The sequence below is a fragment of the Photinus pyralis genome, unplaced genomic scaffold, assembly GCF_008802855.1.
Source record: "Photinus pyralis isolate 1611_PpyrPB1 unplaced genomic scaffold, Ppyr1.3 Ppyr1.4_LG1, whole genome shotgun sequence".
Classification (NCBI taxonomy): domain Eukaryota; kingdom Metazoa; phylum Arthropoda; class Insecta; order Coleoptera; family Lampyridae; genus Photinus; species Photinus pyralis.
Window position 1 is genome coordinate 7226509 of NW_022170249.1, and position 25117 is coordinate 7251625.

At 35.9% G+C, this 25117-nt stretch overlaps 1 protein-coding gene across 3 annotated transcripts in view; it reads left to right on the plus strand.

Moving 5' to 3' along the window:
• Positions 1 to 3414: 3414 nt before the first annotated feature.
• Positions 3415 to 25117, plus strand: part of LOC116159169 — a 32380-nt gene continuing 10677 nt past the window's right edge. The window contains exon 1 of one of the 3 annotated variants that reach the window (XM_031472106.1): positions 3415 to 3460. The gene's annotated coding sequence lies outside the window, so the exon portion shown is untranslated. The other 2 variants (XM_031472107.1, XM_031472108.1) reach the window with 2 other exon arrangements.

Consider the following 25117-nt stretch of genomic DNA (forward strand, 5'->3'; position numbering starts at 1 on the left):
GGCACATTGTTCACAGTATGGAATCTTGAGCGCTATCGGGAGTTTGCTGATCCTTGCTCCTGGTCCAGGATGGTCGGGTAGTGTCGAAAACTCGGAAACCACAGGCAACTCGGCTGGTGACAAACGGTCAGTTCCAGAATTTGGAAGGTTGGTTACTGGCGAAGAAGCCAAAACAAAATTACGGCAGACGGAAAAGGAGCGGAAACAAGCACAAATCATTAACGATATCTAGTGAGACACAAGATGCAGGAAAGCAAACCCAAAGCCCCTTTATAATTAACGGAAAGAAAAGTATCAAACGCTTACTTAGAAATTAAACGGTACGATAAAATGCGAACATTCAACGTACCAATTTACAAGGAGATTCCACGAGATGCAAAGATTCCCACTAAATAACGGCGTCACCTTTCGGAATACGGAAATTTGTGGAACGGACCGGTAATTTTTCCAGCCAGTACGCCGTACTCTGGTGATAACGTTTAAAAATTCTTTAATTATTTACTCGGTCCCCTGATGTGATAAAATTCTGAGACTAATAAATTAAAATTCAAAATTAAGCGTACTTCATTTGACACCAAACACGACCCATTTTGATAACGTTTTCTGTAACAGAATTAATTACCTAGGGTTAATTATACTCACTTAATTGACCGGATTAAAATTCCAATATTCGGTAGTCCAGTAAGGCCTATTGTTAACTGGGCTTTCAGAACAAGCGAGAGGTCTATCGTAAAGTGCATATAGCCTTGCTGGTTTTCATACTCGTTTTCACTTAACATTGGGAAATTAACGGAGCTGAAAGCATAAAATATTAATTTTCTCTGGTCTTCCAAAGGACGAGAGCTTTCGGAGGCTGCAAGCATAATTAACACATCTCTACGGGAACAGCTACCAACGGCAAGTTAGTTACAATATCTTTATTTCCTTACCGGCGGCTAAAACACGACACTATAAATTGAAACACTTACTTCTACCTTCCAGTTCCAATTCTTAGACTAAGAAATAACACATAGGGCTGTGCTACACCGTATAAGAAAGAAACCACAACGAGAAAGCTTAAACTGGAGGACTAGTAGTAGTACAGACGGACAGCCATACAAACCGGCTGACCAAGTGCGGACAATAGCGTTTACTTTCTTTTGGAAAATACCCTAAAAAGCTCCGGAAGCTACACTTTCTCGTAAAAAAGGGCCGGGTTGAGTTTATCCATATACGATCACCTACTAAAGTAATGGCACAGATCTACACATACACAGATTGCTAACCTTATGCATTTTTTGGGAAACAAATTTAGGATGTTAGGTATACTTAAAACCGCCCTCTATTGCGGAGCAGTACAAACATGTACTGTTTAAAACTGTAATATGACGCTTATGGATTTATGCATTAGATGTCGCTGCAAAAAGTGTAAAGTGGTAAGGTGTGCATAATTCGAATTCGTTATTCGTTATTTTTGGCATTTGATATTTGTAATCGGTGAATTTATTTTGTGATTTGTTTATAGACACGTATTCAAGAGATCATATATGTATATACGTATTCCAAATCTTATCGGCGTGGTAAAGGGTGTAACGTTAATTATGGTAGAGATATACATAGTTATTAAGTATACCTTTGCGGTTAGCAATCTGTCAAGACCTTTAAAGCTGCAAATAATTTCCGCCAACTCAAAAAACCTTCAAGATTCTTTAAGAACCTGCCCTATGTTCGTGTGTATCTGTGACTACAGGTACCTGCTTTTAATAACTCCTTTACGACGAATGAGTAGCTCCAGTGTTAAATTAAACAATTATGGCTCAGCGTACCTCCTATCATATCATATCACTCTAATAATACGAATATTAAGGAATTCGAATTGTGCAAACTTTAGCGCTTTAATTTTGTTTCAGCGACATCTAACGCATAAATCCATAAGCGTCATATTACGGTTTTAAACGATACATGTTTATACTGCTCCACAATAGAGGGCGCTTGTAAGTATACCTAAATTTGTTTCCCAAAAAATGCATAAGGTTAACAATCTGTGTATGTGTAGATCTGTGGTAATGGTAATCGGAAGTTTACTGCCACTTAGGCAACCAACTATACGCTATCTAAAATGGCAACGTTGAAGTGTAAGTTTTCCGGCGGGGATTCATGTGCGATGTGCCGCATGGCGTCGCGCATTGTCGTCTTTGCTTCGGCGTTTATTAGTCAAGAATGGAATGCATAAAATCCGGTTTTGCGAATGCTTGTAATTATACCCGCTCTAGCGTTTCTATTTATATTTAAACGAAGAAATTCCGAAGCAAAGACGGGAGTGCACGACGCCCGTGCGGTCCATTCCACGCGAATACCCGCCGGAAAACTTACACTTCAACGTTGCCATTTTAGAGAGTGTACGGTTGGTTGCCTAAATGACAGTAAGATTCCGATTATCATTACTATAGCCGGTGGCCGTACCGGGTGTTCATTATTTCTGGTATAATTCATGTACGAAAAGGTTACCAACGTTATACATGTGGTGGAGACAGAGAAAGGAAGAATGGAATCAACATATCAGCAGAACAGACGAAAATAAGAATAACAAAGGCAAATCACCGCCAGGGAAGAGAAGCATGGGACGCCCGCGCATAAATAATGAAAAGAAGGTCTGGAAACATGCAACTTGCGCATTAGAAGAGACAAAGAAGAAGAAGAATTCATATCACCCAGATTTCCTCAGAAAAATCGCGCCATGCCAGTTGAATTGACATAGTCTATAAAATTATAAAACCTACAAAACACAAGGTGGCGGAACCTCCTAAAGGAACGTTCAATCTTTGAATGTGGTTTACGTTACAATAAGAGGTTTCCAAGGACCAGAGAGTGACTAAAATGCTATTGTGGATGCGGCAAACGGCATTTCCGGCAAAGAGCATTTCGCCAATTCATTACTGTCATCGTTTCAGGCATTCATCATCGTCCAGGAACGAATTGGTCAATTGACTACATTAAAACAAGGAAAACTGTCTGTCATTGCACAAAATAAAGAAAAAATTTAAATGATTTAATATGCGCTAAAAAGAAAGTAAAATATTTGAATGGGTATTTATAATAAATTATTTTATTTGGATAATATTATACAGTCAATAACTTTTATTGATCATTTGTTGGGGACAATACATGGCGAATGATATTCATGGGAGCAATTAGTTCTCGATTTATTCTTAAACAATTTTTGAAGATTCATTTAATATATTTAATTAAGAATAAATTCAGCGTTTGGGTCATATAGTTACTCTCTCTCATAGGTACACAAGCACAATGGACCAAGCCGGTAATTAAAATTACTCTTAGATGAAAGTTACAAAAGAATGATTGGGGAGATAGAAAAGCATCAGTTCACATGTATATATAAAAGGTAAATGGGATGAGCACAGCATTTAGTTGATAGTTTTATGTTCTCTTGTGCGGCATTTAAGGATTAAGACTGTAAGAGGTAAGTCGGTGCAGTTGTGTTGTGCTTACCGCGATTCTCTTTCGCTATTTTATTTAACGTCGCTATGGATTACACATTATTATTTGAATAATAGTTACGTGAAAATGAAAGTGTCTTATGCGACCATCTTCACACAGTTCGTGCGATGCTTTTTGTATTGAATGAGACCGAAAATAGAAATGTGTTATTTCTCGATTTAATGGACGCTTTTATTACTATACTATACCCATACCTTCATCTGCATAATCAGAATGTGTTCCATTCTTCTCTTGTAATTATACAAGGTATTTTCCTTCAAAATCGAGTTTTGTTATTAAATAATCAGAGCGAAGAAAATTTATTTATCTGATCTAGAATCAGTAATTTATTACAAACGTACCTGACAGAAAACAAATATGGGTATTGTCAAAAATTAATTACAGCCGGCCCTATGATTTATCATTCGCCCAATTTCAGTTCTCAGCTTGCAAAGCCTAATGCGCTCAGAACAATTACTTTTCGAATACGGAACTGTCTACTGTGTGAATAAAGAACAGAAATTAATCTTCGTGCTGAAATTTCGACAAATACACTGATGTTGCAACCTAATCGAAAATTATAACGGTCTCGGATAGAAGTGTGACGGTAGGGTGTAATTAGCTAATTGGTTATGTAATTGTTTGATATCCCACAGGCGGCGATTTAATTCAAAAACGTTGGCGTTTTAACCTTTTGTCAGACCTAATTAATGATTGAGGTATAGGTAATGCACAAGATGCGCCATTCAGTTATGTAAACATCGTATGTAGTCTACTGTTAAGTATTTCATAAGTTGCAAATAATGAAGTAACACCAATACTTTCCTCAAATCTAATGTACCAAATATGGCACGATATTACAATCCAAGACTAATTAGCACCAATTTCGAGAGTTAATCCAGTTCTCAAAAAACAAATCATTGTTATTTCTAATACAAAACATTATAATAGAAAGGTCCTGGTAAAGTTACAAGCAATTATGTAAGGACAAGAAAAATGAAGTCTGCATGCATTTCAACATGATTATATTAAGATGTGTATCTGAAGTTATACACGAAATTAAAAGGAGGTTCCTCAATTATAACAAAAAATGTTCGCGATTTGCCAATCTGGCCGGTTCCTGGGCCGGTTGCTTCTTTAAAGAAAACCGCAAATATGTATCACAATTTTGCAAAATTAAGAGTGACAGATCAATTCGACCTTCCCTTGTGTATGTAACGCAATGTAAGTAATCGTCTATTGTTATTTTTCCATTTCACACGCGAATGGAGTGTAAATTTTTTATTTTAAAAAGTTGCCCAATCGAGAAGCGTCTCGAATGAAATAACTAGATGAAATTAGTGTTACACTGAAAAACTGACCTATCATATAATCACGCACTGATTCGATACCTAATTGTAACGTGATTAGCAAATTTGTCAATTGTCGAGGATGAAAACTGTTGAAAGTGCACAAGGTTATTCGCCTCATCGCGTTCGTTAGTGAAGAAATCATGATTGAAGAAGACATAATTTATCATCATGGAAATTGATCGCCCTTATTAAAAAAACAAATACCTACTTATTCAAATGATTTTTTTCGATACTTGGGAATAAATATTCTTGGTATTCTAACGAGGACTTTCTCCAAAAACAACCAATTAACAATTTTATTTCTCATATTACGAAATGTATTGCATTTTTATTATGCACAATTACTGGTGAGATTAAAAAGACGCTCCCCGATACACATGAATGAGATTCCGAACAGTGTCTGGGACAATTAATTTTTCATCTAACGGTTCGTGCACAAGAAGAAATTTTCTACCACCAACCACGCGTAGACATATGGATCGCTTTACCAATACTTCCATTACAAAACCAAATAAAAGGTACTTGAAGAAACTATTCGGGATTCATAAACCATTAACTCTGAGATATTTATAAATATTTACATTGGCTCGTTGTCAGTAAATCTTTTTTATTGTTCAAAACAAAAATTCCTAGGAGCTACCGATTTGCATTTGAAAGTATTCTCATTTCCTGCAGAGGTAAATATTTGAAAACGAAGGAAAGTGAAGCAATTGTTAAATAATTAATACCACGCGTAACAAAAAAAAACGATAGATTTTTCACTTTCATTATCTTCATTACCGCCGAATTAATGCGCGCGTATGAATTGATTGGGAAAATAGAAAGTTGACAAATTATTTTGAATATTCATTACCGCTTGTTTTACATAAAAATCCTTCCGCTAAGTTTTTCTATTTTCGCATACAAGTTTCCTCATTATATAATTTTATTGAATACGATTAAACATTTTATTTATTATAATTATATGCGCGTCGAGCAACCTTAACCTCTTTAGTGTCTACCATTAATTAACGTATCTACTCTGCTTATCTGGGCTAGAATGTAAAGTGCGTTTTCTTTCATGGTTTTTACATCTAAAGCACCGCCGTATCATTTTGCCTATGAAAAGTGGAACGTGAAGATCAACTTTGTCTGGATTGCAAAATGAGACGTATACCTATAATACTGAAATTTATTTAAACATTTTTCACACCTAAAAAGGTCAATTTCGGGCAGGGGAGGGTTGAACCATGACCGAGAATAAATCATTTACATTCGATCTCAAAAAGTTTGCAAAATTTAAATAATAGCATTTTACGTTAGTCAAAATCAACTTTATTCTGCACAAAGGATAGATGTGTGAGTGATTTTAGCAACAAATTTATTTAAACCTTTTCCAGCAAAACAGATTTCCCAAATTTTACGCTGATAAGTACCAATTCAAAAGCCATGAAACTTACGCATCAAAACTCACGTAGACCAAATTTCCTTTTGAATTGGCGATCGTACAAAATCAAGTCAACGTCAACGTCTTCGTCAACTAATTATAATATTTCTTGCCCTTTTACTATACGGGGTGTCAATTTTAAAACTTGCAGCCGGCCATATTTTCCAAACTAAAGAAGATATTGAAAATCGTGCAAAACCGTTTCGGGGGTATCGGGGGGGAACCAGAATGACGTTATGAATGACAACCTCTCACCCCCACTTAACCCCCCAGTCCCCCTCTTCAAAAATCCTAAATAGCAACCCCATACTTGTGACACATCGTTGGAAAGCTACTGAAAAATGCTTTCCAGTGGTACCAATAAAGTCAATATTCGTCTTAACAAAAATTTAATAATTAACACAAAAAAACTAAATGTTGACATTGAGGGATTTATGCAAATTGGCCAAAAACTTCAACCTGAGCTGCTTCATTAATACTAATACACATCTCTGTGGACTCTGCCCCACTGAACCCGTTTTCAATAATGTTATCGTATCCGAATATGATCGCTCAGCCAATTTTATTATAGATCGCATGATCTAAAAAAGGAATGGGGAAAAAGTAGAGTAATTTCCCACTATGTTAATTGTTCATCTCAATATCGCTGTGCTAAGAATAAAGATAGGTATAAACCTGGTAGTCATGCGCGCCGTTGGAACCACCCTCTAGACTCTCAACGGATGAAAGAAGTTTTTATAAGTGCTTAGACCAGCATTATAGTTAATTAGTAGAAACGGTAGAATTTAGTTTTTCGCAAAATCAATTTTCTTTAAGTCAAGGTAGGTGTAGGTCTGCTCTGAAAATCGCAAATATTTCTCGAGATCGACCGTTTGAGCACCACTGGTCTAGAGGTTTATAAGTTGAATGTTCCACTGTACCGTGTGTCCTATTTGGGTCTTGGGGTTTTTACCACCCTGTGCTACTTTTTTTGTGAAACTTTTAATGCCACAAACAGAATCAATAGCTACGTTTGTTTCTGAGATACAGGATTAAAACGAAAAGTGTGATTTTAAGGGATGCTATCCTATCTTACTATCCATGTAAGATAAAAAAAAAGGTAAAAACTATTTCTTTTAAATATTTTTACGTAGAATCCAGTGTCGTAGTCAAAAAAATGTTTTGGGCCACTGTTTCTAACATTTGACCCAATGTTGGGATTTTTTAAATGCAACACCCTATATATCTTTACGTCAATTTTTGCATTCTTTATCCTGATTACAATGATATATACAAAAATATAGGTAGTAATACATCAAGTATCTCAGAAACGGTGGTCTAAAAATTGATCTGAACGCGCTTCATTCTTTCACATATTAGTTCCGTTCTCTTTCATTATGAAGTGGTACACGTATACCGGCAATTTTGTAAAATTTGAAGCCTAAAGCAACCACCTGTCACAGTCATTGTGGTCTACTATCCCAAATATCGCAAAAAGTTGTAAAGAACTAATTACCTGTAGCTGGAAAATCAAGTGTGCTGTGTGCAAATGCGTCAGAAACGATCTTCGGTGTACACATTATTCGCAGAATTATTAATAGAATTTGTGTTGATGTTTTGCAGTGGACCATTAGAAGTATTAGTGCAGCGGAGAGCCAGCGCTAACTCGCTTATTTGAGGTAGTTTTTTTTTCGGGGTAGAAAGAATTGGGACCCACACCATTTTGTTCAGAAATGTTTGAACCTTCAGAATCTCGCTTTACGACATTTTCCCGTGGTCCTGACAAAAGTTATAGGCCGCTAAAGTTGAAACTTACTCATTTTCGCGCGCGCGACTAGACCACCGAAAGTATTTATTTTCTCAGCAACTAAGCGATATACATCAATCATTCCTTTTGTAAAATGAAAGTACATTTATAGCAGAATCTACAGCATTCATATTTACCTACCTTGTTATGCACTGTTTTTAGAAAAATGACCGTCAACTTCCAAAATTCGTGTAGCAGATGTAAAGTGCGCACTTTGAACTATCATAACTTTTTATTTCACGATATCGATTTCCAATATTTATAGCTCATTCGATGCTCCAAGGCATTGTGATTATTTAACTTTCTATAGCATTATCGTGAATTTTTCATAATAAAAAAGTTACGATCATTTTGGACTTATAAGCGGAGCGTATAAGAAAAGTCTTGCAAGTTTAGCACCAGATACTTTTCTGGGAGATAATGTTATTTAATGGTCTGTAATCATCGCAAGGTCTTCAGTCTCCTGGTGTTTTCTTGGGGACCTGATGAATCCACGGGCTATTGGACAGTCGGAACCATCCTTAGTCCATCATAAACTGGAATTCCTCTTTCGCAATTCGTAATTTTGTGAGTCAGAATACGCCGGTAGGAGTTTGTCTTTAGTCTCGTGTTTATCTGTCTAGGGTCGACGTCGGAGACATGTTGTAATACATTACAATCTAGTTCAGCTGCCACTGTAAAAATCTTGTGATGTCTGTCCAGGACAGACTGTCCTGATTTTACATGTATGGAATTCGGCATCTAGTTGTCCAAACCATAGGACGGAGTCCTTTTACCGAAAAAATTGTAATCTAACCTTTTGAGGGGAATTTTTCGAAATAAAAAAATTTCCCTTATGATGTTAAACCTTGGCCAATCGATTTTTACGGGTTCAAAGATCAGTGCTATGAAATATGAGCCGGATTAAAAGTCTGGTTTCCGCTGAAGCCGCGCCATGAGAATTTGCTGTTCCTGTAGTTGTTCTTGCATTCTTCAGTTGTTGTCCGTACACAATCACTATTAGATTTTTAGGTACGGTTTTTCTTTGAATCACGTTGGAGTCGATGGCGTTATGGTCGCCACAAACTCTTTGTTCTTTATTTAACATTCTAATTAGACATAATAATTTATAATGTTCTCAGTTCTTCACATCTTTGTAATGGATATTTACTGATGTCATACCCACCTTGTAGATGATACTTTAATTATTCGTCCTTGTCTTCTATTATTTACAATCCATAGTTCTACACCTCAGCTTTACACACGACTGCGCGTAACAAATTGCCGATATAAATTTTTGTAATCGTTTACAACGTCGCACTTATAAGCTTATTATTCTAGCAACGGGAAGGATTTCAGCATAACTTAAAAAGTACTATTTTCCTTCAATTTAGATAACGGCGTAGATAAAGGTGGTAATTAAGTTTTCAAAAAAAATGGACCCAACTGACATAGTTTTCTTAATTCTTTATTTTATATCAAGGGGATTTTTGGTTTGGGTTTTTGTATTTAAACAAAAGTGATAATCTCTTGCCTTTTAGCGCATTTAATCTTACTTTTGCCGGCTAGCGGGCAGGCCGACTGGCTGGCAGTAAATGCGGGACAAGATCTTTCTGATGGTGTAGTTAAAACTTCAAACGCGAATTGTGGGTGAATGGGACGTCGAAATTTTTTTGATTATTTATTTAGTATATGCAAAACGTTGCATTTTCCATAAGTAAAAAATAGATGAAAGTCTTTGCTTTGTGTAGGTAACAGCTATGGAGCTTAAGGGCCTAAGCAGAGCCCTGCGCTACTAGAGTAAAGTTGCACTGTAGACAATCGGGCAATCCATTAGCTTTTTGAACAATACTTGAACGTGGCGATCAGTAAATCACCTCTAAATGTCTTTTACTTATTATCACGCCCACGCAGTTAATGACAATAGTATTTGATTAACCCGCCTTCTTTTACTACCTGATTACTGTACTTAATTAATTTGCAAGACTTCTGCAAATCTCGACTCCAGTCTTCCTCCATCCTTCGCATTGTATTGTTCGCGTTACGTAACTTTCTACATTATCTTCGTTTCCTGATTGTTTCATTGTTCACTTCAAGCCATACAACAAAACTGGTTCAATTTTTTTTATGTCTAGCATTAAATTGATCTTTAGATGTATTTAATGCTCAATTTCAAGCTAACAATTATTGTGATCGACTGAATTGCATCAGTAATTACATACCTACAATTGCCGGCTGAGAGGTTTCAAAAATCTAAATATCAAATTGCCTCATAGAAAGTAAAGCCAGAATCTGTACAGCGCCGGCACTAAAAATTTCTAAATTACATTCTATGGGGGTGCAATAAGTAATCTTGAGGAGTTTTACTTTCTCTTTCTTTACGACGCTGTATGTAGCCGGCACTTTTTTTGTTCTCATAACACCTTTTGTTTTATAATGTGTTCATTACATCAGTTGCGTTAGAAATAATTTAAGTAGTGAAACGTAAAGCAAATTATAACCATTATGTACGGGATAAGCAAATACTTAAATTGTTTTAATATACAAATTTATGCAGTTTTCTGTATTGAATCGGATTTTAATTGCAGGTTATGTCGTGTGAACATTTCAAAAAATCCCATTTATTATTGCATAACGAATGGTAGTACTTGATGTATGTCTTTTCTTTACAACTTTCCCTGCCAAAATTTTATCGCTTCTCAGAATTATGTACTTTTAGAATTTTGGTGGTTTTGAATCATTGTCGGTACGAGTACTATGAGATTATATAACTACCTTGAATCCATTACAGTCTAAATGTTTTGGGACTAGAAACAGTCTCTTCGGTCCTTCCATCCATAAATATTGCCGTAATCGTATGTAATGTTTCCTAATGCTATAGTGACTGCACACAGGCATTCCAAAGCATTTGCTGATAGAAAAGAAGGGGTTATGAGTTATGATCTAGGCACCTTATAATTAAACGTCGTGTATCCTTCAAATACTCGCAGCGTTAGAACTTAGAAATTACATTACGTTTACCATGTGGTGACCACAAACTGAGCCAATATGTCAGTTAGGATTATTAAACAACTTTCGGTAATTCAACTTTGGCTAGTTGCATTACCATCAGATTATCAGTGTTTTCTTCTATACATTTTTTGGTTTTAATTCACCATTGTTTTGTTCTTCGCTATTTTCTTGTTGTTTGCCTTTTGTTTTCTGTTTGTAGCTCCGTTTTTATCTAGCCTGACTCGATCTACTTATCTACAATATGTATAATTCATATTTTAGTCCTCCATAGAATGAAATTATACAAAGTATCTACCTATACCTACGTTTGAATTAAACCCACGGTAGTAAACCAGTCAGTAAAACATTTCCATAAACATATTTATTATACCACAATAGTTGAACGTCACATCAGTTTAATGACATAATTAAAAAGCTTGATTGCATTTCCTTATTCAATCGGACAACTTTAGTACATCTAATATTGTACATAGCAACATTTCGTTAGAGGTTATTTTTTTGTTATTTGCGACATTTTCAATTAACTGCATACGAAATAAGATCACTCACTAGTAGGCGGGGGTCACTTTGTAACCCGAAGGCCCAATCTTCAAATGAGTATAACTTTTGTTTGAAAAGTTATTTTAAAAAACTGTTCGACAATTTTGTTCCTTAACTCATCAAGTATACACAACAAGTTTCGTGGAATTCTCTCCATTTTCGTTGTCCGACCAAGTACCTATTGCAGTGGAACTTTTTTTTTTGGAACTTTCAAAAACTAATTCCACATTCGCGATTTTTATGTTCAAAAACCCCCAGATACCAAATTTCGTCAAAATCAGAATTTTTTTCGCACCCCCGAGTAGGGGTGCGCCCTTTCGTGGTAAGAATTATGAAAAAAATTTTTCAAAATCGGATACGGAATACCCGAAAACCCATTCAAAGACGTGCCACCCATCTTTGTAGCTCTTATGGTTGCTGAGAAAAACATTAAAGAAGAAATGCAAATTTCACCACTTCTTTGGGTCTCTGGAGTAAACTCAATCGGAGAAACGGTAACTCCGAGAATTCTGTAGAACCAGCAGATGGCGGCGGTCATTTCGGCAAAACTGAAACAGAATTACGGCAGACTCTTTATCGGGAGCGAAAGTAATAAAGCACAAATCGGCGAATGCGATGGAAAAGGAATTCAAAATTTCGGTACTTAACGGTGAGAAATGCAGAAGCAGAAAAGATCTAACTTACGGCAAGCAAAATGGCAAAAAATAAAACTACGGTGCGGTTTCGCAAAAATTTACAGATTTACTCAATAAATTAAGTTACTTACGGCAAGAATCAAAAATGGCAAAAGATCATAGACTTACTTACGGTAAGTACAAAATGCAAAAGATTTACGTATGGCAATTACAAACTACAAAATATACCCACAAAATCCAGCGTTTGCCTTACAAAGAAATCCGAATTTTGGGGAAGTGGAATAGGGAATTTCCAGCTCCTAGCTGTATTTAGTACTAACTAAAGCGATGCAAATTAGTTCGGTTTTTAATTAATTACTCGGCCTATAGTTATCGGAAAAATATAAGATGGACATCGGACTCGTTTTTTAAGAGCGCTCATTTTTAGATAACTTTGAAAGCCGTCTGCCGGTTTTTCTACAACTCACCAAATTAAGTGCACTCAAACTTCAATATACATTACTCCAATCAACACCTAGTTTTAATTGGAATTTTCCGGCGCAACAACTGTTGTCGTTATCTACACCCCGGCATGTCTGCCAGACCGATAACGTGTAAGCAATTCGATTTGGCACTGGTTTCGATCCTGGTTTTCGCTTATTATGGGAAACTAAAATGCTTAATAATTAATTAATGGCGCTGAAATCTTAAAATATTAATTGACTCCCTTCTTCCCTGGCAACAGAGCGTTCGGCGGCTGTAAGAATAATTTAAATATTCCTACCGGGACGGTCGGAAAAACTGATAAATTCATTACAAATCTTACGTTCCTACTTAGTTGTGGTAAAATATACAATTCCACAAAAATGTAAATGCAGACAACTCACTCCTCTAGCAAATAATTAACTTTAGGAACTCCTTCGTAACGATCAAGCGCTAAACTCAAAACGCTTCCAGATACCAGGTGTTCAGAAAATCTGGACGATTTCATAACTGTACGGTGCGGTCATAACTTCGGGGCGGAGCGGGTGCTTCATCACTGTCATTGTCACTAGACAAATTTGTTAGTTTTACCGAAAGTTTTGATTTTTGGTTTTTGAGTTACCGCAGTTTACCGCTTGACCATCAGGATTTGACCCTGGGTCATCCCCTAGAATCGTCTACAACTTTCTTTCTTATCGCATCGGGTAACTAGTGTCTTTCGAAATATTAATTTAAATTAATTAAACTCGTATTCTAAAATGTAGGTTATGGCAAAATAAGCTGACTATGACTTAAATACAGTTTGTTGGAGTAGATGACCAATGTATGTTCTGGACCAGGAAGTGACGTCACATCAATCTGAATCGAGGTCATGACGTCACCTTCCAATCAGAGACGGGTATGCCCTCCTACGTCCCTCCCTTCCAAGATCGTAAGGCGGCCCAACAGCTTTTTCTTACAGGTTCGTGAAGCGGTCCAACATATTTTAGAACCGGTACCAGTCGACATAGCTCTTAAACCTGGTGGAATTGCTGTCGGACTAGAAGAAAAAGCTCTTGGACCGGTTCTCTAACCTGTTGGACCAGTTGAAAGAGCTGTTGGACCACCTTACGAACCTGAAAGGGAGGGGCGTAGAAGGGCGTATCCGTCTCTGATTGGCTATGACGTCATGACCTCGTTTCAGGTTGGTGTGACGTCACTTCCTGGTCCAGAACATACATTGGTCATCTACTTGTTGACTTAACGGATTATGTGTAACAAATGAACTGCATTTTTGTTAATGTGTTTCACTGATAGCGTAAATGGCGTAATTAATTGGAACTCTATTATATTTTCAATGTGAATGACCCAATTGTCACATAATTCTAACATTCGTGATGGTATCATAATTATCTCCGATTCGTAGACAGAATCGTAATTTTAGAAAAGAAATTAAATAGCGCGATTGCTCCTTATTTCGATACAGTGATTACCCTTTGACATAGACATAGGCCTATAACAAAACCTTAGGTGCATGCTTATGACTGGTCCTTGCTAGTAAATTTTAGCTATACATAACACATCGGTAGGTTATTCACCAAAAGTTTGAAATTGTTTGGTACCCCTAAGTAAGACACGGCGATTGATTAAGAAGTAGGTACTTGGGAAACACAGTATCTATTTTGCTACCGGAATTCGTTATTACAAATTTTATTAATTGGATAGACATTAAAACTCAGGTTAAAATTACTGTTGCGAAAAAGATATCATGTTGCGTCGTCTGTGTATCTACAGAAAGTTTCGTGCGCCTAAAGGAAGGGCATAATATGCCCTTGCAATACCATTGAACAGGGGCGCCTCCTGATTGGGGCCGTAATTTTGAGGGGAATGTATCAAAAGGTTTTATCCCACTATCCGTCCATCTGTTCCTCGAGAGTCTCGAGAGAGACAGCGATGTGAAACCTTCGCTAATCGATTCCCACGAGTTCAACGATCAGTGCTTTTAGTTATGAGCCGGATTAAAAGTCGTGCATCCGAATGCGAGCTGAATGTCAAAAAATTTCTCTAGTGAAGGTAGTACCTTCGTACCTACCTTATTTAATTTACGGAGTGTTTCCACAAAGTTTTCAGTTATTACACAGGACGAAGGGTACCGGATTTAAGAGCCGTAACTGTTGTTTTTAGCTTTAAATTAAGGACTTCTATACGCTTACCATTTGTAATGCGTATGTAATGAATTCTTGGAATGGGCTTGAAAGAACAAATTCGCATTGTTTCTTTCCTTGATTTGCATAAATTACATGACCCTGTAACTGTAAACGTAAACAGTTTTTAGATCTTAATAATTTCCATAAAGTATGTGCATTTATTGCATTCAAATGAAACAAGCCAAATGAGCTTTAAATAGTATATAATACATGATTATATTTATTTCCGCTAGCTGGCAATCACCTTTACATTTTCTGCTACGGTCTAATTGCAAGAACACTTTTAAACAATACCTACCGGTACCGTACAGTTTTTTGTCTGAGACAATCCATTCGTGTAAGAATCTTAAAATCTGCTTTCTATAATTTGGCGATTGATAATCGTTACCACTAGCTATTTTAATATCTTCGATATTTCATATTGTTCGAATGTTCATGGTAGGCAGTGCAACTGATGTGCAATTCTAGGGTTTACTGCAAAAAATGCGTTGAACATTTCAGGAATGGTACATAACATTTTCACCTGAACAACTCTCTCTCGAATTACTATGAAACAGATGGCGACATTTTCCTCTTATCAGGAATCGTTATAGCTACAGTGTGTTTCAATTTTGAACCATTCAAAGTTCTAGAGAATCATCAATCGCAACACAGAAAATACCTAAATCAAGCGTCCCTTACGACGTGATAAGGTAATATCTTTCATCTAGTCTGGCAATAATTACAGACATGTGCAATGTATCGCTTTCAACGCTCGTTATGTAATATACCGTATTTTGTTTGATTCAGGTTCACAGTTCGACGAAAATGGCATGCTGCTTCTTAACAGACACGATCATTATCAATGGTGGAATGACATCTCGCATTCTTCTTCCATTGTTATTGTTAAACGAATGCAGGCTTAATGCTAACATTGACGGCACATGCGCCGCACATAATACGTAGGAATATAATTTTCCTCTAATCCTACTGATTTATCCCAGTTAAATTTTTCACCCCGTCTGTACAAAATCATAGATCACATGGAAGATTAAAACTGATCCTATACAGGGTATGTATAAAGTCCTGGGAGTATTAGAATAAAGTAATGCAGTTAATAACCGTAATGTTTTCTGTTTTCGACTTCCGGTATAGCCGGAAATGACCTTAACTTTTTATTTTTAAATGCAACATCCTCTATATTTTATTGTTATGGAACGTAGAACAAAATTTAAATAAGAAATGGTACACCTAAGGTTTTTGTGTTATTTAAAAGTGATAGAAAAATTAAAACAGGAAATTTTGTACCAAATCGCATTACCTTTGAAAACAAGAAGTCGACAAAAGAAGACATTACAATTATAAAATCCATTACTATAGTATATTTGTTATTGTGTAACAATGCACGTATTTTTTACTTTAATTTATAACACAAAAATCGAGTTAAATGTAGTTTTTTGTTCTGCGTCCGACCATAAAATATACAGGGTGTTGCATATAAAAGCCAAGAGTTAATGTCATTTCCGGCTAAACATGAAGAACACATTGCGATTATTTAATGCATATTATTTGTTATATAATCATCACATCACACAAACGAAACGTTCTTTTGTTTTAAACAAAAGTTCGACAGTTTGATCCTATTTCAAGTAGTGTAATTTACGTTTGTGTTAGTTTTATTGCGAAAATGCCTTTTTAAGGTGCAGAACAAAAAGATCTGAAACAAATTTACTACACTTCGCATCCAAATTCCCACATGGCTGCTCCAGCATATTTGCAGCGATTTCCAGAGCGCCAACAACCTAGTTTGAGGTATTTTTCTTTGGTGCATAAAAACTGGGAGAATATGGTTCGTTTAAGATGTGGATGATTTGGCGATAGACCCAATGAATATGAGCAAGAAGCACAACTATCGGCCTTGGGCAATTCTTTGAATTCTGATCCGTACCTCCATTTCCCGAGGACATTTCTAACCGATTTTTTCGCCGTTCCCCTCTTTATCGTTGGGAGGCAACATCGTTCCAGAAGAATGCCACACCACCCCATAATGTTAATAGGGTTGGGGAATGCTTGCTGGAAGTGTTCCCCAACCATGGCATTGCTAACAATGGCGACGCCCGCGGCGCGGTCACCTAACTTGTCTCTTCGTCCAAAGAATTGAATTTAAAAAAATGTGCTATTGTTTGCGTTTTGTCCGTCCGTCCGGACCCACTTCTGCCGTTTCGAACTACTTCTAGGGCAATGGTCCTAGAGTCCTGGAATTTTTTGCAGTAGGTAGCCTATACCTTGAAGGTGTGCGAGACGGCCATCAAATTTCGCTGTTTAAAAGCCCCCCCCCCCCACGAATTATTTCCTGAGATGCTGTTTTTGAGAGCAAAACATGTATAACTTTTACATACGACAACCAATTGGTCTCAGATTTTGCATACGCATGCTTTTAGTGGTGCCAACTTAAACTTTAGAAAATGGGGGGGGGGGGGTTAACACAGGTTCTACCCTTTATGGTATTCTACTCTCATTTGGTTTGTACTACCGTTTTCTACAAACTACTAGTTTTATCCTTCATGGTACTCTAATGAAAGGTCTCAATTTCTACCAACCATAGCCCTCCTCCTCGACCTCTTATCGTGATCGGGTATATTCCCTTATACCTCAAGAACGGATTGTCGGAAGAGGGTACTCACAAAGGGCGTTTGAGACGTCTGCAAGAAATATATCCATTGGTGATGTCAACACAAAAGCTATTTCGGTTGAAAAAAATGCGCTTTATCTGCACAAGAGTTGTGTACAATTTATACTTGTTTTGTGATATTTTCAAAACTTTTGAAAATATTTTTTCAGATTATTATTCAGCACGAAAATTCGCAACTTTCCCCTCATTTCACCAATTTTTTATCCCTTACGATAAGCAAAAAATGCACTCTGTATGTACGCCAATTATAAAAAATTGCTTCATAAATAACGGAGACAATCGAGCGTTTCGGAACTTTATACTTACCTTGTATATCGAGTAGATACTTGTATAAAATATCGTTATTATTTGTAATCAAAAGATGGTTGCACGTGTTGACTGCACTGTTTAGAGTTTAGAAAATAAAAGGTATAATCTTTGTTCTACATATACAATTTATACATATATTCATATATCCTGTTATATTTTGATTAACAACCTTAATATTCGCTGAATGAACGAATGACACTTCTGGAAACCCATAGCGAAAATTTCCAGGAGTTATACAATGCACAACGCTGGAAAGCTGTTGCGGTAATCTCGAGTCAATACTCAAAATGGGTCGGGGATAAATGTAAGTGATTTTCAAGAAGAATTTACATTGTACAGGGTGAACATTTTGTCTGGAACACTGAATATATCTTCAAAACAACATTTTTTTAAAGCAGCTTTCTATGGTATCCAAAATAGCAAAAAATTTGCTACCAATCTACGTACTTTAAATTTGTGGTCAGTGGCGTACTTCTGGATGGTCAAAGGGGGCATATATTTTTAAATAGTAACCACTAGTTTTAATTACGTATTCTTAAAGAGTACACAAAAACACAAAACACAAAAACATTGACCCTCTTAGTTCTGTTGACGCTTCGGTAGACGCATGCACTATAAATAATTTTTAGGCATGTAGATTTACTTAAGTTATTTAATGATTTTTGATACAAATTGCTTTCACATAACTAACAAAGGAATAACGTTTTTTTCAACGCAAACTAGTGAAATTAATAAATTAATTTTAACACATTCATTTTTCTTAATTTGGATTTTTCTCTTCAATTTGATTATGCAAAATCACAATTGAATGTCATTTTCATAAAAAAAGATTTAAGGACTACATGGGCGGCATCTCGGAAACGTGCATCATATTGGAAAAATATACCGCACGGCCCTGTTGGTAATAGGTTATATTTCCATCATATCATTTGCATAAAACATGACAAGCGCACTTACCTATCTTAAATTTGCACCAAATGTTGGCCTTTAGGAAATCTTTCAATTCCGAACTGAATTATTAATCTGCATTAGATACAGTTGTAGGTAAATAAAGTTCAAACTTAAGGCGATTGTAATTTCTCTGCGAGATGGCTACTATAAAATCTGAGAATATTTTTCACATTCATACTAGCGTCTGTGAAAAATGTCCATGACTCGTCGCAGTCTATAGAATGCTTGGCGCTTATTAGTAATTGGAAATTGCAGTGCAGGTGAATAATGTGTAGATACTACCTACCTATTAAAAATTGACGAGCAACGTATTCAGGCAAAGAAATGGTTCATTACAATGAAACTATAATTATGATTTATAGGAATTTTAATTATAATCGGAAGTCAGAAGTAATCTAATTGGACAACGTGTATTCATCTGGTGAATGCTGGGAATTGAACCCGACTATCTTATTTATTATAGAAATGCAAATGCATCTTTGAAAGAAAGTATACCTATAAGATAATCTACGATTGTGTGATTAGTTAGAATTTGAAAGTGAAAACTATGGATAAACACAAGAGAGCTGCGTCGTGTTCGTGACAGAAACCTTAAGCTATAAAACTTACGTAGGTATACATTCACCTTCTCTTCTTCGTTAAATCATCTAAGATCTGTGCCATTACCGCCGTCTAACCTTTTGACCGTTGACCATACCGGTGACAACTTTCTTTATTGCAATAGTTCGGTTAGGGGTTAAGTATAGAATCGAATAGAAAGTGATAGTATAGGTATATGCGATGCCGAATAGAAGAATGCATTACAAGATCTTCTAAGTAATTTATTGTTTGGACCTTTCTTTTTTATTCGAAATAAACCTAGGCATCGCCCCACAAACAAATTAACGCAATTTAACGTGTCTATATATGCAATGGCACGAAACGCATGTATCTATTATAATTTATAACTTCAAGACTTTTATGTCATTTTACGACTACAATTTGAATACCCAACTTCCTGAGGGCACGTTCGTAAATCAAGGAAATTAAGGAGATCTTCTTAAACAATCTAAGCATTGTAAGTGTTTTTTATTGTTTACGGCACAGCAGGTTAATAGTAGAAAGTGTTAACCACGTCTATGAAGTAATTATTAGCGCTATAAAAATAGCCGATAAACGTCGCTAATTTTTTATTGTCTCTTCTTTAAGTGTTATGTAACGCGTGCAAAGATGCAGAATGCACTAAGTTTTTGGATTTATAGACTGTAATGATAGCAAGACCTCCCTCGTGCTCGTGTCCTTTATATGCTTCATGATTAATTATCCTCCTTCGCATGACATTAATGATCTATAATTAATGTGGGTACAATAATAATACATTACATTTTAAAGCACGTTGCTAACATCTACCTGTAAAAGCATCTTATTCGCGTGTATCATAGACTTATGTTTGTTCATTTGTACCCATGCCACGATTTGCGGTATAATGAACGTGGAAAGGGCCAGTTTCATAATCACGCTCCTTTAACTAAATCAAAGGGAATATTGGCATTTGTCACTACGCTTCCTTGATTTGGCGCCAATATTGCTCCACAAACAATTATTGTTGGAGTTCGATCCTGTTCATTTTTTAGCGCATTTTCGCTATTATGGCCACTTTCTCCGTCCGCCTGTCCATCTGCGGCCAACTTTCTTATTTATGAAGACATTTTTTTGAAATTTTAGCCAAAGAATCTTCTACTAAAGGCAAACATATCACATATTTTAAACATCAAGTATGCGCAGGCGCAGACTGCGCAATGGTATGTTTAATTATCTACATACCGAGTGAATATTCCAAAACCAAATATAGGGAATCAACATGGGAAAAACGTTTTTAATAGATCGTAGCTCCCCATGTTTACTTGCGAAACCTTTTTTCCATTTTTACTTAATACGGCCCCATGTTTTGTTATTTCATACGTTAAATTCATATTAACATATCCACCAGATTTGTTTTGCTCATTAATCATTACTGAGCGATTTATAATTTTTAGTTGAGATTTGACTGAAAGCGACACTTCTTGGAGTGTAAATAGTGGAAAGTTAGTGCATACCTCAAAAATAGTTTCAAATTATTGTGCACAAAGAAATTTGCTTGGTAGGTTTGGAGATTTTTATTCTCGACATCTGTAAAACTTCGGAGAATCAGCACCAGCAGCATCAAGAATCATGGCAACCAAGTTAAAAGTAGATAAGACAATTACAAAAATACTGTAGACCTTAAGGACATTCAGTGTTTTTCGTTTTGACCAAACGTTTCGTTAATTTTAATTTTACATTAAGTAAAAATATTTTGCCAGTTTACTACAAAAAAATGGGGAATAATAAACTTACATACGTACACATACACTTTCAGATTAATGTGCTCCATTTGTTTCTGGGAGGATCTGAAAGACTAGATGTGACGGGTGGTCGCTTTGGAATTTCAAAGGTTTTATTTTCAAGTTTGAATTTTGTTCAACATAGGAAAATTTATTCATAATACCGCTTCACAGCGAACGTGAACAAAACTATGTTTTGAATAAGAGCCATAACAAGGTGTGCAATTCGACAAGAAGCTGTTATTGAGAGGAACGCTAGGGAGACCAGATTGGAAGGAGATTTTCGGCAGACAAGTTTAGACGGGTGTCGCATTCTTCGTGGCTAATTTCGCGAGCAGTTACGTACCAAGTTATGTGCGCTAAAATTTTCGTTTGTAAAAGTTTATCTAATAGCGATAAAGTTTTACAAGCTTTGTTTTGAGTGAAAAAAAATTCTATGCAAGAACTTTGCTACTATTTTTCAATTGCGTCGTTAAGAAGCAGTACTCAGATTGGTGGCAAAGTGTGAGTTACCTGCAAGTTTAATGTTACGTCAAAACGGGAGTTTCGTAGCAAGTCCCTTTATTTATGAGTGATGAAATTTACGCGAAGGAACAATTTCCAGTCGGAGAAGCGCCTTTCAAATAAAAAAGGGGTTAAATAAACTGATATTAACACTCATTGTGAAAAACAAAGAATTTCTTTCTTTTATCTTTGATAGTAACGGCTAGTTAGAAGCCATTTCCTCAAAGCTAAGTTGATAAGTGTTTCATTCTCTAACTCACACGCTGCGCAGCATATAAGGTACAAAAAATTATATAGAGCATCTAGGCCCTCGGAACGCATTCAGGGAGTAACATTACCACCAGAAGTAAACCTACCTGGAGTCTGGAGTAGCTTCCAACTGTTTCAGTCCAAAATTACGATTTCTTCTGAAAACTAAAACGGGAACTAACCGCATAAATTGATTACGGTACGGGGGTATTGCAACATAATTTTAAATAAACGATAAAAGTGAATTTAAATAATCACAGATCCAATAATCGAAAAATGAGAAATATTTATTGACAAGAAATTTAGTAGACGGGGTGAAACAAATAATTTTTTGATTTCAAAAAACTTATTTTTTAGTTTACTCTTTCTTAGTGTTGTAAGAACACATTTTTGTATGTACACAATCAAGCAAAATTAAAATAAAAAACAGAATTGCAACGGTAGTTTCTTTGCTAATTCGGGCCCGCCTGATGGGCGTCAAAATGTAACGGTAATTGCTTGAACTTGGATATAATCTTGATGAAATCTTCGCGCCCGGAATATACGGGGTGTCCATTTTAAAACTTGTAGTCGGTCATATTTTCCAAACTAAAGAAGATAAAGAAAATCGCGCAAAACCGTTTCGGGGGTGTCAAGGGGGAACCAGAATGACGTTATGAGTGACAACCCCCCACTCTCCCTTAACCTCCCCCCCCCCCCTCTTCAAAAATCCTAAATGGCAACCCCATACTTGTGACACATCGGAAAGATACTAAAAAATGCTTTCCAGTGGTACCCATAAAGTCAATATTCAGTAATATTCACAACGTTGAAGACCTTATACTATTCTTTAGTTCGCTCGAGACTGGAATATTGTGCTATAGTGTGGAATCCCTTTGTAAAATACCAGAAAGATAAGCTTGAATATGTACAACGCAAATTCTTAAAATCTTTAGTTTATAGAATTGATCATCAGTATCCCCCACGAGGTTATAGCCAACAACGTTTGCTTTCACGTTTTTTTCCTTAAATCCCTAGAACGCAGACGTTGTGAAATTTGTATCTCTTTTTTGTACAATTTATTACATAATTTAATTGATTGTCCTTATTTACTTTCACTTATAAACTTTCATGTACCATCTCGTTCTTCGAGAAATATTGTAACTTTTTATCAATCTACTCCCCATACTAATATGTTAATTAAATCGCCTTTATACCATACCATTAGAATTTTTAATAGTTTATCGAAACATATTGATATTCATCATAGTCCTCTATGCGACCTCCTAGCAGAAATTGGTATTTGATTTTGCTTAGAATGTTATTTAGTAATTTCCATTAGTATTATTATTATTGTATAATTTTTCTTGTTTTTTTTCTTACGTGTATCTTTGATATTTTATGTCATTTACTTCTAACAATTTTGTACACCACTTTAATTTTGATTAAATTGTCCTGTAATTGGATTTTGTAATCTGTAGGGCAATAAATTATTATTATTATTATTATTATTATTATTATTATTATTATTATTATTATTATTATTGTTAAGATAATTTAACAAAAATTTAATAATTAACACAAAAAAACTAAATGTTGACATTGAGGGATTTATGGCAAATTGGCCAAAAACTTCAACCTGAGATGCTTCATTAAGCAATCTTGGTTGCTTTCTTTTTTTATTGATAACAGATCCTGTTTCTTCCAATTTAGCGACCAAATCTTTGTTTATTTTTTTTTTGTTAATTATTAAATTTTTGTTAAATTGTCTTAATGAATAGTGACTTTATGGGTACCACTGGAAAGCATTTTTCAGTAGCTTTCCATCGATGTGTCCCAAGTATGGGGTTGCTATTTAGCAACATATTATGTCAAACAATACTACAAAATATTTATCACAACCCGCTTACTATAAACACAAAATTTAAAGAGAACCGATCTTACGAAATATTTACAAACAAATACGTTGTACTGATCTTAACCCACTCCCAGGGTCGAAACTAACATGACAGATTTTGAAGCAAAGCGGCAACGTTGTAAATTCCAACATCAAAACTGAGTTCCCGCTTAAATTTGAAACAAAAGAATGGCACATGATCGGATAGTATAAGGTAGGGCTCGCTACGTTACCCGAAGATAATACAATGACTCGGGACTGAGTCTGACAGGAACACTCAATTAAAACGCTGTAATGTCTGCAAGTTCATTTATTTTGGAATTATTCTGAAAGCCCGAGAAGTTAGATGACGTACATTAAAAGCAAAGCAAGAAAAGCCTAAAGGTGACGCACTGTAGCAAACGCAGACTGCCAAGGGAAAAAGAGCACGACTGGAGAAAAACCTTAACATTAAATAAAAGTCAAATTAAGTTAATCAAAAAGCAAATTAAAAACAAAACACATAATCGAAATATAATAAACTAAAATATGCAATATGCATATCTCACAGTCACAGTCAAATTAAATGAGAACCGTTGTCTATTAATCAATACACTCTTAGTTAACTGCACAGTAGGTGCCTTCAATTCCGCAGGTGCTGTGCAGCTAAATGAAAATTGCATGCGAACTTCTCGTATACTTTGATCCTTAAGAGCGCTTAAGACGCGCTTTGGTGACGGATTGCCTATGGAGTTCCAGATAATAATACCTCTCTTCTGATCTCTTCTTCCACCGGAAATGCTTTCTAGAGTGGAGCGGTTGCTGAAGATGTAAAATCTTCCTGAAGGGAACGCGACAGGAGTTCCGTACCTGGCGTTGTCTCTTTCTCAAAATCCTGGATGGCGAGGCATTTCCTGATTGATCGTATCTTCGTCTTGTAGTCTTTCTGACATTGCAGATGAACAAAATTTGTTGTCAAATGTTATAGAATTAATTTGGTATAACGGTCCAGGATAAGAATGTTTATCATGGGGATCTCGAAAACCATAAAAGATACGAGGTTGGTCAAATTAGGGAAAAGAATTATTGAAAACCGGAAAATTCCGATTACTTCTGAAGATATGCCAAAACAACACGTTCTCATTGCCACTTTTTGGGCTGTACAAGACATCATTGTTATACAACGTTTCATTTCGGAGAAATCATAATCAACTTTACTTTTTTATATGGTCCGTAACAAAAGTACATACCTACTGTATTGAGTAGCATTTTATATTACGAATACAAAGACGTACGACACACAAAAAAAACAAAAGTTGGAAACTGTTGGTTTCAACAGGATGGTGCACTTGCACACAACGACCTAATCGCACTAATTTTC